This window comes from Dromiciops gliroides, chromosome 4 (genome assembly GCF_019393635.1).
Source record: "Dromiciops gliroides isolate mDroGli1 chromosome 4, mDroGli1.pri, whole genome shotgun sequence".
Taxonomy (NCBI): domain Eukaryota; kingdom Metazoa; phylum Chordata; class Mammalia; order Microbiotheria; family Microbiotheriidae; genus Dromiciops; species Dromiciops gliroides.
Window position 1 is genome coordinate 224,966,526 of NC_057864.1, and position 12,146 is coordinate 224,978,671.

The following is a 12,146-nucleotide window of genomic DNA, read 5'->3' on the forward strand; positions in this document are numbered from 1 at the left end:
CAACCCCAATTGCCTCACCCCCCCACCCTGCAAAAAATGATTAATATTTTATTTCCTTCATGTACCACAATTTGTTGTATGAGAACTTTTTTCTTCTTGATGACTATCTTGAATGATAAACCTAGTAGTGTAATCTATGGATACAGAAATGTAATCACTTTATTTGCACAATTTCAAAGTGCTTTCCAAAATGATCATATTGATTTATAATTCCACCTACCATGCCTATATTTTCACAATCGCTCCAACATTGACTATTCTTTTTTTTTTTTCAGGGCAATGAGGATTAAGTGACTTGCCCAGGGTCACACAGCTAGTGTCAAATGTCTGAGTCCAGATTTCAATTCATGTCCTCCTGAATCCAGGGCCAGTGCTTTATCCACTGAGCCACCTAACTGCCCCCTCTATCCTTTATTTGGTTAAGACTGCATTTCTTACCCATAGCTATGAAAGGACTATGATTTGCTTTTCTCCTAATTTTTAAAAGGAATGATATTTAATATTAAGGTCCATTTATCCATTTTGAATTTATCAGAGAATATGACATAATATGTTGGACTAAGCCTAATTTCTACTAGAATGCCTTGTAGTTATCTCAGCATGTTTTGGGGGTTTGGGCAGGTTTTTTTGGTTTGTTTTTGTGGGGCAATGATGGTTAAGTGACTTGCCCAGGGTCACACAGCTAGCAAGCATCAAGGGTCTGAATCTGGATTTGAACTCAGGTCCTCCTGAATCCAGGGCCAGTGCTTTATCGACTATGCCACCTAGCTGCCCTCTCAGCATGTCTCAGCATGTTTTTAAAAATCATATAGGTTATTTGTGTTTACTGGTTTATGAAACAGTAGTTTATTGAGTTCAATCATTTTTGAATCATCCCTATTTATCCACTCCATTTTTTTTCATAAAACCAAATGATTTTGATGGCTGTTTCTTCAAAATTTTAGATGTAGAAGTGCTAGTCTCCTTTCTTCTACATCACTTTTCACTATTTCTTTTCTTGATATTCTAGATCTTTTATTTCTCTATTGAATACAAAACTCAATAGCATCTCTTTGATAAAACAATGCCTGGCACATTAAATGTGTATTGATTGATTGCTAGTTTAATTGGTATGGTATTAAAACTAAGAGTTAGATTTATATTTTCCTGGGTTTTTTTTTTTACTTTTTTCTCTGAATTAAGATTATTGTTGTTTTTGTTCCTCCCTCTTTTTAAAGACAATACATTGGGGCAGCTAGGTGGTACAGTGGATAAAGCACCAGCCCTGGATTCAGGAAGACCTGAGTTTAAATCCAGCCTCAGACATCTGACACTTACTAGCTGCGTGACCCTGGGCAAGTCACTTAACCCCAATTGCCTCACCAAAAAAAAAAAAAAAAGACAATACATTGTCCTTTCAATTATTTTTGCTTAGTCTAATTTGAGGAACCCTGTTCCCATTGGTTCTCTTGCCCTCAACCTTAAATCTTTCCCCTTTCATTTGTCACTCATTTTCCTAGTTTTAGAATTTTACTTACTTTATTAATTATATTTTTTCTTTCTTAGTTTTATCTAATCTAATTCTTCCTTTTTCTATCTCAGTTAAGTAGAAAACTAAAATCCTTCTTCCTCTACTACCCTTAAAATTATTTTGTTCCTGAGATTTTTTTCCATTTTCTGCAATCTAAGAAGTATATATCTCTTACTTTCTTTTCATTAATTCTCTTCTTTCTGTCTGTCCTAGATTTTATTTTTTGAATATTCTTTATCATTTTTAAAATATCTGGGTCATCATAAAATTAAAGCTTGTAAGGAATTTATTTTGTGTTTTCCCCTCTGCAGCATTTTTTCTTTATTTTAATTTTATTTAGAATTTTCCCCAAGTTACATGTAAAACATTTTCTTTTAATTTTTTCACATTGATTTTTTAAAACTTTATGCTCTAAATTTTCTTCCTCCCTCCCTCCTCAACCCTCCCTATGAAATCAAGCAATTCAATTTGTCATACATGTGCAGTTATGCAAAACATCTTCACATTAGTCAGGTTGTGAAAGAAAATAGACAAATTAACTTTAGAAAGAGGAACTAACAAAAAAATATATACTTCAGTCTTTATTCAGATACTATCAGTTCTTCCTCTGTTGATGGTTTGTGTTTTTCATACATCCTTCTGATATCATCCTGCTCTTCATTTCTTTCACAGTTTCTATTGCTAACTGTACTACTCTCCATCTTATTCTCTCCCCTTGATATTTATGCTATTTTCTATCTTCCTACACCCTATTCCTCCTTGAAAGTGTTTTTCTTTTTACTGCCCCCTTCCCCAATCTGTCCTTCTTTCCTTCATCTCCCTGCCTCCTTATCTCTGTCCCCTTCCACTTTCCTTCAGGACAAAATATATTACTATACCCACTTGAATATGTATGTTAGTCACTCTTTGATCCAAAATTCTGGTGAGAATAAGGTTCACTCACTCCCCTACTCCTTCCCCATCTTCCCCTCTACTCCATAAGCTTTTTCTTGTTTCTTTTATGTGAGCTTCTTTTCCCCAGTCTCCCTCTCCCTTTCCCTTTCTTCCAGTGTATTCCTCTTACCCCTTAACTTTATTTTCAATATGTCATCATGGGTCAGCTAGATGATACAGTGGACATAGCACCAGTCCTGGACCCAGGAGGTCCTGAGCCCAAATCTGGCACCAGACATAAGACACCCCACCCTGCCTGCCCCACACAAAGACAAGGACAAAAAAAAAATAAATGCTTTACAGATATCATCCCTTCATATTCAATTCATACCTATGCCCTCTGTCCAAGTATATTTCTTTCACCTGCCCAAATACTGAGAAAGATCTTATGAATTAGAAATATTATCTTCTAAGGGAATATAAACAGTTTAATCTTTTAATATCCCTCATGATTTCTTTTTCCTGTTTACCTTTTTATGCTTCTCCAGGGTCTTGCATTTGAAAGTCAAATTTTCTATTCAGTTCAGGTCTCCTCATCACAAATGCCTGAAAGTCCTCTTTTTCATTGATGTCCTGAAAGATTACACTCAGTTTTTCTGTGTAGGGGATTCTTGTCTATAGTCACAGTTCCTTTGCCCTCCAGGATATCATATTCCATGACCTCCAGTTCTTTAATATAGGTGCTGCTAGATCTTATGTTATTTTTACTGTAGTTCCACAATATTTGAATTCTTTTTTTCTAGCTGCTTACAATATTTTCTCCTTCACCTGGGAACTCTGAAATTTGGTTATACTATTCCTGGAGGTTTTCACTTGGGGATATTTTCAGGAGGTGATTGGTGGATTCTTTTAATTTCTATTTCACCTTCTGCTTCTAGAATATCAGGGCAATTTTTACAGACAATTTCTTGGAAGATGATGTCTAAACTTTTATTTTGGTCATGGTTTCCAGGTAGTCCAGTGATTTTCAAATTTTCTCTCCTGGATCTATTTTCCAGGTCAGCTGTTTGTCCAAGGAGATAGTTCACATTGCCCTCTATTTTTTCATTCATTTGGATTTGCTTTACTGTGTCTTGATTTCTCATAAAGTCACTACCCTCCATTTGTTCAACCCTAATTCTTAGGCAATTATGTTTTTCTGAGAGCTTTTGTATCTCCTTTCCCATTTGGCTTTTCAAGCTGTTGAATTTTTTCTCATGACTTTCCTGCATTGCTCTCATTTCTCTTTCCATTCTTTCCTTCATCTCTCTAAATCTTCCTTCTGTCTTTCCTACTTTCTCTTCAAAGACCCTTTTGAGTGCTTCCATGGTCTGAGACCAATTCATATTTTTCTTGGAATTTTTGGACTTTGTTATTATCTTCTTCTGAGAGTGTATTCTGGTCTACTTTCCCCCCCCAAAATAGCTTTCTATAGTGCACTGCTTTCTTTGCCTACTCATCTCAACCTGGAAGCAGATGGATGATTGAAATCTGATTCTCTATGGTCAGAAGCTTGTCATGCTTGTGCCCCTCCCCCACTGGGCCACCACCACTGGAGTCCACCCACTGGATCAGAACATGTGTGCTTCACCCCAACTTCAGCAGAGGCTATAGCCACTTCACCCCAGTCAACCACCAAACCCCCTCACCAGTCCCCGAGCTGAGCCTCAGAAGAAGCCAGTGGCACCAAAGACTCTGAGGTCCTGGAAGTGCTAGGCTAGGTCCGCACTGTGTGCCGAGCTCCTCTCTCTGTCTGAGGGCTGAGTTCCAGAAGCAGCTGCTGCAACAGTTGCACCCAAGGTTCCCAAGGCCTGGTTGTCTGGAGGTGGGGGGTCTGCTCAGTGTGCTCCACTCTCACCCCAGTACAACAGACTTTTCCTGTCAACCCTCTAAGCTGTCTTTGGCTGGAAAATTATTTCAGCCTGTCCTTTTTGGGGGTTCTGCTGCTCCAACAATTGTTTTATGACATTATTTGAAGGTATTTGGAGGGGTTTGGGGGAGAGGTCAAAGAAGTCATTGCCTTTCCTCTGCCATCTTGATTCTGCCCCTTCTGCAGAATTTCTATGTTATTGCCTTGTAGTTCTTGACTCATCCTTTTATTTCTTTTGTGCTTAACTCTTAAAAGCATGAATTTCTAGAGGAGATAGAGAAGACAGACTTATTACTCCATGCTAGTAATTGTCATGTTTCTCTCATCCTGTGGTTCATTGCCTTTCTCATTATGATTTTGCCCCATTTTCCATGAAATTTCCTCTCTATGTACATGTTGTCTCCACCTCCTCAATGTCAGTTGGGTACTCTGTACTCTGACTCTTTTCCTAAGCCAAGATGTCTGTGGAGGCACAACATTCTCTAAGCACTAAATCCATGTAGATTATACACTGTAATGTTCCAGTCTCCCATTACAGAATATACCTCTCTGCCAGTGAATGTTCTTTATCAGGGCTCCTTCCCACCAGTGAATTGATTTTTCTACCTTTTTTGCTACTCTTTAAAACTCTATCTTTGCCACTTCATCCCCTCCCCTGTAGTTGTTCTTCCTGATGGTGTATATGAATTATTTTTCCTTCCTTGTTTGCTATTAACTTGAATAGCATATATCACACACACCCCTCAATCTTCTTCCTCTCCTGTACCCCTTTTCTGTGCTTTCTCATTTGGCAGTATAGTTAAACACACACACACACACACACACACACACACACACACGCACACACACACATACTCAGGCATGCGCAAATGCAGTGGATTCATTTAAAGGTAGAGGTGTTATGAGTTTTGGTCCATGTTATTTCTGGCCTTTTCCTTCACTATCACTTCTACTTCAGGGCTCCTTTCACTTTTTGGAAAGAAATCTCTTAATGGTCACCCTGTTGTTATGTTGTTGTTATTGTTTTAACCCTATCAGTGACTTTCTAGTTTTCCTCCTTTGATAATTTATTTTGTTACTACCTTGGTTGCTGTATTTGTCTGCTTTTCTTGTGTTCCTGTTCTCTGAGGTTTTTGCAGAAAAAATAATCTGCTCATTTTTTGTTTGTTTTACTTTTGCCTTTAGGGATGCTTCAAATGCCTCTATAACTTAATATCTATTTTGAAAAATTGATGATTAGACTTGTTTACATTATATCACTTTGGTTTCCATGTTGGGCTCCATTTCTCTATGGAACACATGATTCGATTCTCTTCTGTGGAGTCTGATAGGTGCAGTCTTGTGTTTTTAAAATTTCCTTTCCTTTCTATTTGAAGGGTAGAATTTATGGTTTACAGTTGTTAAACTTAACTACTGTGTTCTTGGAGTGGATCTATGGATTCTTTTGTGTGGCACTTTGTTTTCTATGTTCATAAGTTCTGGGCATTTTTCTTTTTTATTTAATTTTTTTTTATTTTACAATTACATGTAGAGATAGTTTTCAACATTTGTTTTTATAAGAATTCTTGTTTCAAATTTTTCTCCCTCCTTCCCCTCCCTCCCCCCTCCCCAAGACAGCAAGTAATCAGATATAGGTTATATATGTACAATCACATTAAACATATTTCTGCATTAGTCATGTAATGAGAGAAGAATCAGAGCAAAATGGAAAAACCTCAAAATAAAAAACAATAGCAAAAACCAATAGAAATAGTAGGATTCGATCTGAATCCAAATTCAACAGTTCTTTTATTTTTCTGGATTTGGAGAGCATTTTCCATCATGAGTCCTTCGGAACTATCTTGGACCATTGTATTGCTGAGAAGAATCAAGTCTATCACAATTGATCAACACACAATGTTGTTGATATCATGTACAATGTTCTCCTGGTTCTGCTCATCTTACTCAGCATCAGTTCATGTAAGTCCTTCCAGGTCTCTCTGAAATCTGCCTGCTCATCATTTCTTATAGAACAATAGTATTCCATTACATTCATATGCCACAACTTGTTCAGCCATTCCCCAATTGATGGGCATCCCCTCAATTTCCAATTCCTTGCCACCATAAAAGAGGTCAGCTATAAATATTTTTGTACATGTGGGTCCTTTTCCCTTTATTATGATCTCTTTGGGAAAAAGAACCAAAAGTAGTATTGCTGGGTCTAAGGGTTTGCAAGACTTTATAGCCCTTTGGGCATAGTTCCAAACTGCTCTCCAGAATGGGTGGATCAGTTCACAGCTCCACCAACAGTGCATTAGTGCTCCAATTTTTCCACAGCTTTATGCAACATTTAATATTTCCCTCTTTTGTCATATTAGCCAATCTGATAGGTGTCAGGTAGTACCTCAGAGTTGTTTTAATTTGCATCTCTCTAATCAATAGTGATTTAGGGCATTTTTTCATATAGCAATAGATAGCTTTGATTTCTTCATCAGAAAACTGCCTGTTCATATCCTTTGACCTTTTCTCAATTGGAGAATGACTTGGATTCTTATAAATTTTATTTAGTTCCCAATATATTTTAGAAATGAGGCCTTATCAGAAGTACTGGCTATAAAAATTGTTTCCCCGTTTTCTGTATCCCTTTAAATTTTGGATGCATTTCTTCTGCTTGTACAAAACCTTTTTAATTTAATGTAATCAAAATCATCTATTTCGCATTTCATAATATTCTCTATCTCTTATTTGGTCATAAACTGTTCTCCTTTCCAAGGATCTGAAAGGTAGACTATTCTTTCTTCTCCTAATTTACCTATGTAGGGGGCAGCTAGGTGGCGCAGTGGATAAAGCAATGACCCTGGATTCATGAGGACCTGAGTTCAAATCCAGCCTGAGACACTTGACACTTATTAGCTGTGTGACCCTGGGCAAGTCACTTAACCCCCATTTCCCCTCAACAAAAACAAAAACAACAACAACAACAACAAAAAATTACCTATCACCTTTTATGTCTATATCATGTACCCATTTTGACCTTATTTTAGTATAAGGTGTAAGGTGTTGGTCTATCTGGGCATTTTTCTTATTTTGTTTCTTGCATGATGGGAGATGGGAGAACTAAGATCCTTAAATTGTCTCTATGAATCTTGGAATGAAGTGATGAAGGCAGAGGCAGTGGATGTGCTTGTAGAAACTGTAGTAGCAGTAAGGGAATGTGTGAGTGTACCTCAGAGTAAAAATCATTGGTTCCTATTGTGCAGTTTCAAACAATGTCTGGATTGTAAGTGAAGGCAATCCTGAGTGAGTAGCTTAAAGATTAGGGATCAACTTTATTAATTAATCAGATTGTTACCTCATTAAGGTTCTGTATCAGGTTTTGTCAGGATAAAAGAAAATGTCTAATCTTTTTTTTTCCTTTTTTTCTATTTTGTGGGGCAATGAGGGTTAAGTGACTTACCCAGGGTCACACAGCTAGTAAGTGCCAAGTGTCTGAAGTCAGATTTGAACTCAGGTTCTCCTGAATCCAGGGCCAGTGCTTTATCCACTATGCCACCTAGCTGCCCCTTAATCCTTCTTTATTGGCCACATGGCCTAGAAGTCTGATTTCTCTTTTCCAAACTATTTCAATATTATTACCTTGTAGGTCTTATAGAAACCTTAAAGACTTCATTCCTTTTTTTTCTTTCATTCCTCACTCTTAGAAGTATGAATTAACTGCAGGAGACAGAGAATATAGAAGTATTGCCCTATTGTAGAAATTTTCTTTTGTTCCTAATTGGGAGGTTCATTACCAACCTCTGTCCTCCCAATGATTATTTTTTTCACATTTACAATGAAATTTTCTCTCCAGGTCCATGCCTAGATGTCAATTAACTCCCAGCAAGTCTGATACTTCTCCTGAGGACAGATACTTTTTATGGTGGTACCACTCTGTCAAATGTAGTGACCTCTTTAAGCACCAAGTCCCTGCTGATTATACTCATTTAAAGCTTTAGAAACCATGGCAAGTGCAAGGGAATTGCTCAATGGATCCCAGAACAGAATTCTGTGGTGTCAATTTTGTAGCCCTGCTGGAGTGTGGAGCAGCAGAGGAAGGTGTGCTGACTGAACGGTTTAAGGATTAGGAACTGACCTCCCCTACTATTAATTCTTCAGGTTCTTACCTGATTCAGGTTCTTGGTGTCTTAATCTGTGGAGACAGCTGGAATTGCTCTGCCTCTTGTTCATAATTCTTATTTTGGAGAGTTTTGAAAGGTCGTGAGGATCAGAGAAAATGTCTAGTTTTCTATCTTGTTGGCCATATGACCTCTCTCTCTCTCTCTCTCTCTCCCCTCTCTCTTAATCCTCTTTCTTCTCTTTCCTATGCCATTCCTTACTTTGTTGTTTTGTATTTTTAATAACATTTTAAAACATTTGATTATCCAATTAATAAAAGTGTCAAGTTCAGATATTCTTACATCCCCATTCATTATTCTGTAAGATTAAGTTCTGTTTTTAAAGGCAAGTTGTTGCTAAGTGAATCTTTCTTGTCTTTTGATATACTCTTTGTTTGCTGTATATTCCTGTGTGATTCTTACTATAGTTCCTTGGCATATGATCTGTCACTTGCTAGCTATTTTCAGTATTTTTCCTTGATCTGGAAGTATTAGAGTTCAGCAGTATCATTTCTGGGTTATACAATGTTATTTTTTTTTTCCAGGAGGTGACCTGTTGATGTTTTTTGTTTTCAGTTTGCCACCTGGGTCTAATTGAACTGGGCAATTTTCTTGTATAGTCTCTTGAAATATGATTCCTAAAGTTGTATTTGTTTGTTTGTTTCAGCATTATGGCTTAATGATTTTTACATTGTATCTTCCTGTCCTTGCATAGGTCAGTTCTTTATGGCAGTAGATATGTGGTTTCCCATTGTGAAGGCTTTTGATTTTGATAATTTTTCATTGTTACATTCCATTTTTGAGCTCTAGTTCCTCCAGTCTATTTTTTAGGCTGTACTCCTTTTAAATATTTTCCATCTTTTGTTCTAAACTGTTTATTCTCCTTTTAAGTTCTTTAGCTAGCATTCTAATTTGACCCATTATTTCTTCCTTTGTTTCTTCCTTAATTTCTCTGACTAGGAATTTCTTGTACTCTCAGAATATTTGTAGCCTATCCCTTCTATTGTTGCTGCTCTCTTTGTAATTAGCCAAATTTTCTTCCTCTGTTGTTTTAGCTTGGGATTCTCTTATTATTTTACTAGAGATTTTCTTATTTTTCCTCACTTCTTTCATCTCTCCACCAAGATGACTGGTAAAAATCCCCCTTTCCAAAACCCACTATTTACATTTCTTTCAAATTTCTTGTCTCTGCAGTTGCTGGAGTTACTGTTATCACCTCTCCCCCTGCCCCCCCAAAACAAAAACCAAACCAAAACTAAACAAAAACAAACAAAAAATCTTTCGATGTAAGAATATAAGTGATTTAGATAGTAGCAAGACAGCTAACTCTCAGTCTCCAAAAAAAGACAAAAGAGACAATTTGTGTTTTGTGAACCATTATGTATATCTTTTAATTGTGCTGTTTTTTTAGGAGAGTCGGTCTTGCCTATGTACAGAGTGCATGCTAGTAGAAGTCAGTGACATAGGAATCAGTAGTGTGATTACTGACTCAGAGTAGTTCAGTAATGTGAAGGCTGGTAGTACATATACTGCCATTGTTAATTTTTTTTTTTTGTGAGGCAACTGGGGTTAAGTGACTTGCCCAGGGTCACACAGCCAGTAAGTGTTAAGTGTCTCAGGCTGGATTTGAACTCAGGTACTCCTGACTCCAGGGCCAGTGCTCTATCCACTGTTCCATCTAGCTGCCCCCTATTGTTGATTTTTAAAAAGGAGGTAACTGAGTCCTAAAAAGGTCAATCACTAGTCCAAGGTCAGAAAGTTCTTAAATAGTCCATATCTATGGAATTCTGTTTTTATTCATTCAATTGCTATATGTAGAAGGATAATGTAGACCCCTAAATAGTATCCTCCCTCCTACTTCCTAGTTTCATGTTTGGTTGGCTGGAGTCCTTCAGATTCTGGTCCCCTAGGCTTTATAAAAACTGGACAAGGGGTAGCCTCCTCTGAATGACAAGTGACAAAAAAGAAATAGATATTCTTTAACAGTCTACCACTTTTTTTCTTATCATCATCAAGAAACATGGAGCAATTAAATAGCCAGATGGTTGCCATCTGTCTTTTCAGTTTCTAGTAGCCCAGGGCAAAAGGATTCCAAGTCAGTAATCTGGCTATGTGCTATATAGTGTTCATGCTGCCTAATGCTTTCAGGAAAATCATTAAGCCAACCACTGTAAGAAGTGGTCAAAGACTTTCCATTATAGTGGCAGACATCCTGTACAAATGCTGGCAAATATCTCTAAACTAGGAGCTATCACAAAGTTTCAGAATGCTCCAAGTTCTCCATACAGGGATATCAGGCTCCCTCCAAGGCCTCACGTTTTTGGAATACATAGCATCCCTGAAGTGAGATGTTTACAGATCAATTTCACTACTAAGATGTGTTGATTTCTTCCTCTACATTTTATTTCCTGGACTGAATTTTCTCTCATATTCCAGTTATTCGCCATTCATATTGTTAATTCTGAAGTGCTCTTTCACCCATTGTGCCTTTCAGTTTGTAAGCTCCTTCAGGATAGAAAGCATGTCTCATTTATTGGTGCATAGTCCCTAAAGCCTAGCAGGTAGGAGCTTAATAAATGTTTGTTGACTAATATGTGAGTGAATGGATGAATGAGCAAGGATAATAGAGTGCAAAGAACTCTGGACTCTGAGTTAGGAAAGACTCAATCCCATTTCTATGATTTGCTAGGTACGTGATCTTGGGAAAGTTATTTAACCTTTCTGAATTTGAAGTTCCTCATCTATGAAATGAGGACAATAATAATAGCTATAATAATGTATTTGAAAGGCTGCCACGTAAAGGAGACATTAGATATGTTGCACTTGACCCTAGAGGTCAAAATCAGGAGCAATAACTAGAAGTTCCAAAGAGGCTAATTTGATATCTAGGTTTGATATCTAGAAAAATTTCCCAGCAATAAGAACTGACCCCAAATAAAATGGGTTGCCTTAAGAGATGATAAATTCCTCTTTCTTGAAGGTTTTTAGGGGAAGCCAGAGACCACTTGTCAGGTATAGGGATTACTTACATATATGGGTTGGACTAAATGGCTGCTGTCTCTTCTAAGCCTCAAGGTTTGAAAGTTTTCTGCATAGACATATATGTTAACCCATAGAAACTAATGAGATCACAGAGATAGAATTGATAGAGATAGAGATATTAATCTGCCTTCTTCCAGACATTCTCCAAAACATCAATGTCAGTACCCAGAACTAAGTATAATACTCCAGATCATGTCTAATGAGGGTGGACTACAGTAGAATTATCACCTCCCAATTTCTGGAAATTGTTCCTTTTTTAATGTAGCCCAAGATCATATTTGCTTTTTTTGTTTTCCACAATGGTGTATTCCTCAGATCTTTTTTTTTTAACAACTCTGTCTTTTGAAGTTCATTTTATGAACCCAGGTACAAGACTTTACAGTTATCTCTGTTACATTTTATCTTTTTAGTTTTAGTCTGATACTCTAACCTGTCATGGTTTTTTTTTTTTTATTCTATATTGTCCACTATGTTAGCTGCTCTTCTCAGGTTTGTGTTATTTTCAGATTTTATGAACATATTATCTAGGTCATCAAGCCATTGATAAAAATATTGATAAAGCAGGTCCATACAATACAGATCTTAGGGACACTCCACTAGACACATCCTCACATGTTGACAGTGAACCATTAAAATAACTACTTTAGGGGCAGCTAGGTGGCACAGTGGATAAAGCACT

General features: G+C 37.1%; 1 protein-coding gene across 2 annotated transcripts in view; it reads left to right on the forward strand.

Annotated features, from left to right (window-relative positions):
* Nucleotides 1-12,146, forward strand: part of SHISA6 (shisa family member 6) — a 449,490-nt gene that overhangs the window by 177,808 nt on the left and 259,536 nt on the right. The gene's annotated exons all lie outside the window — the stretch shown is intronic.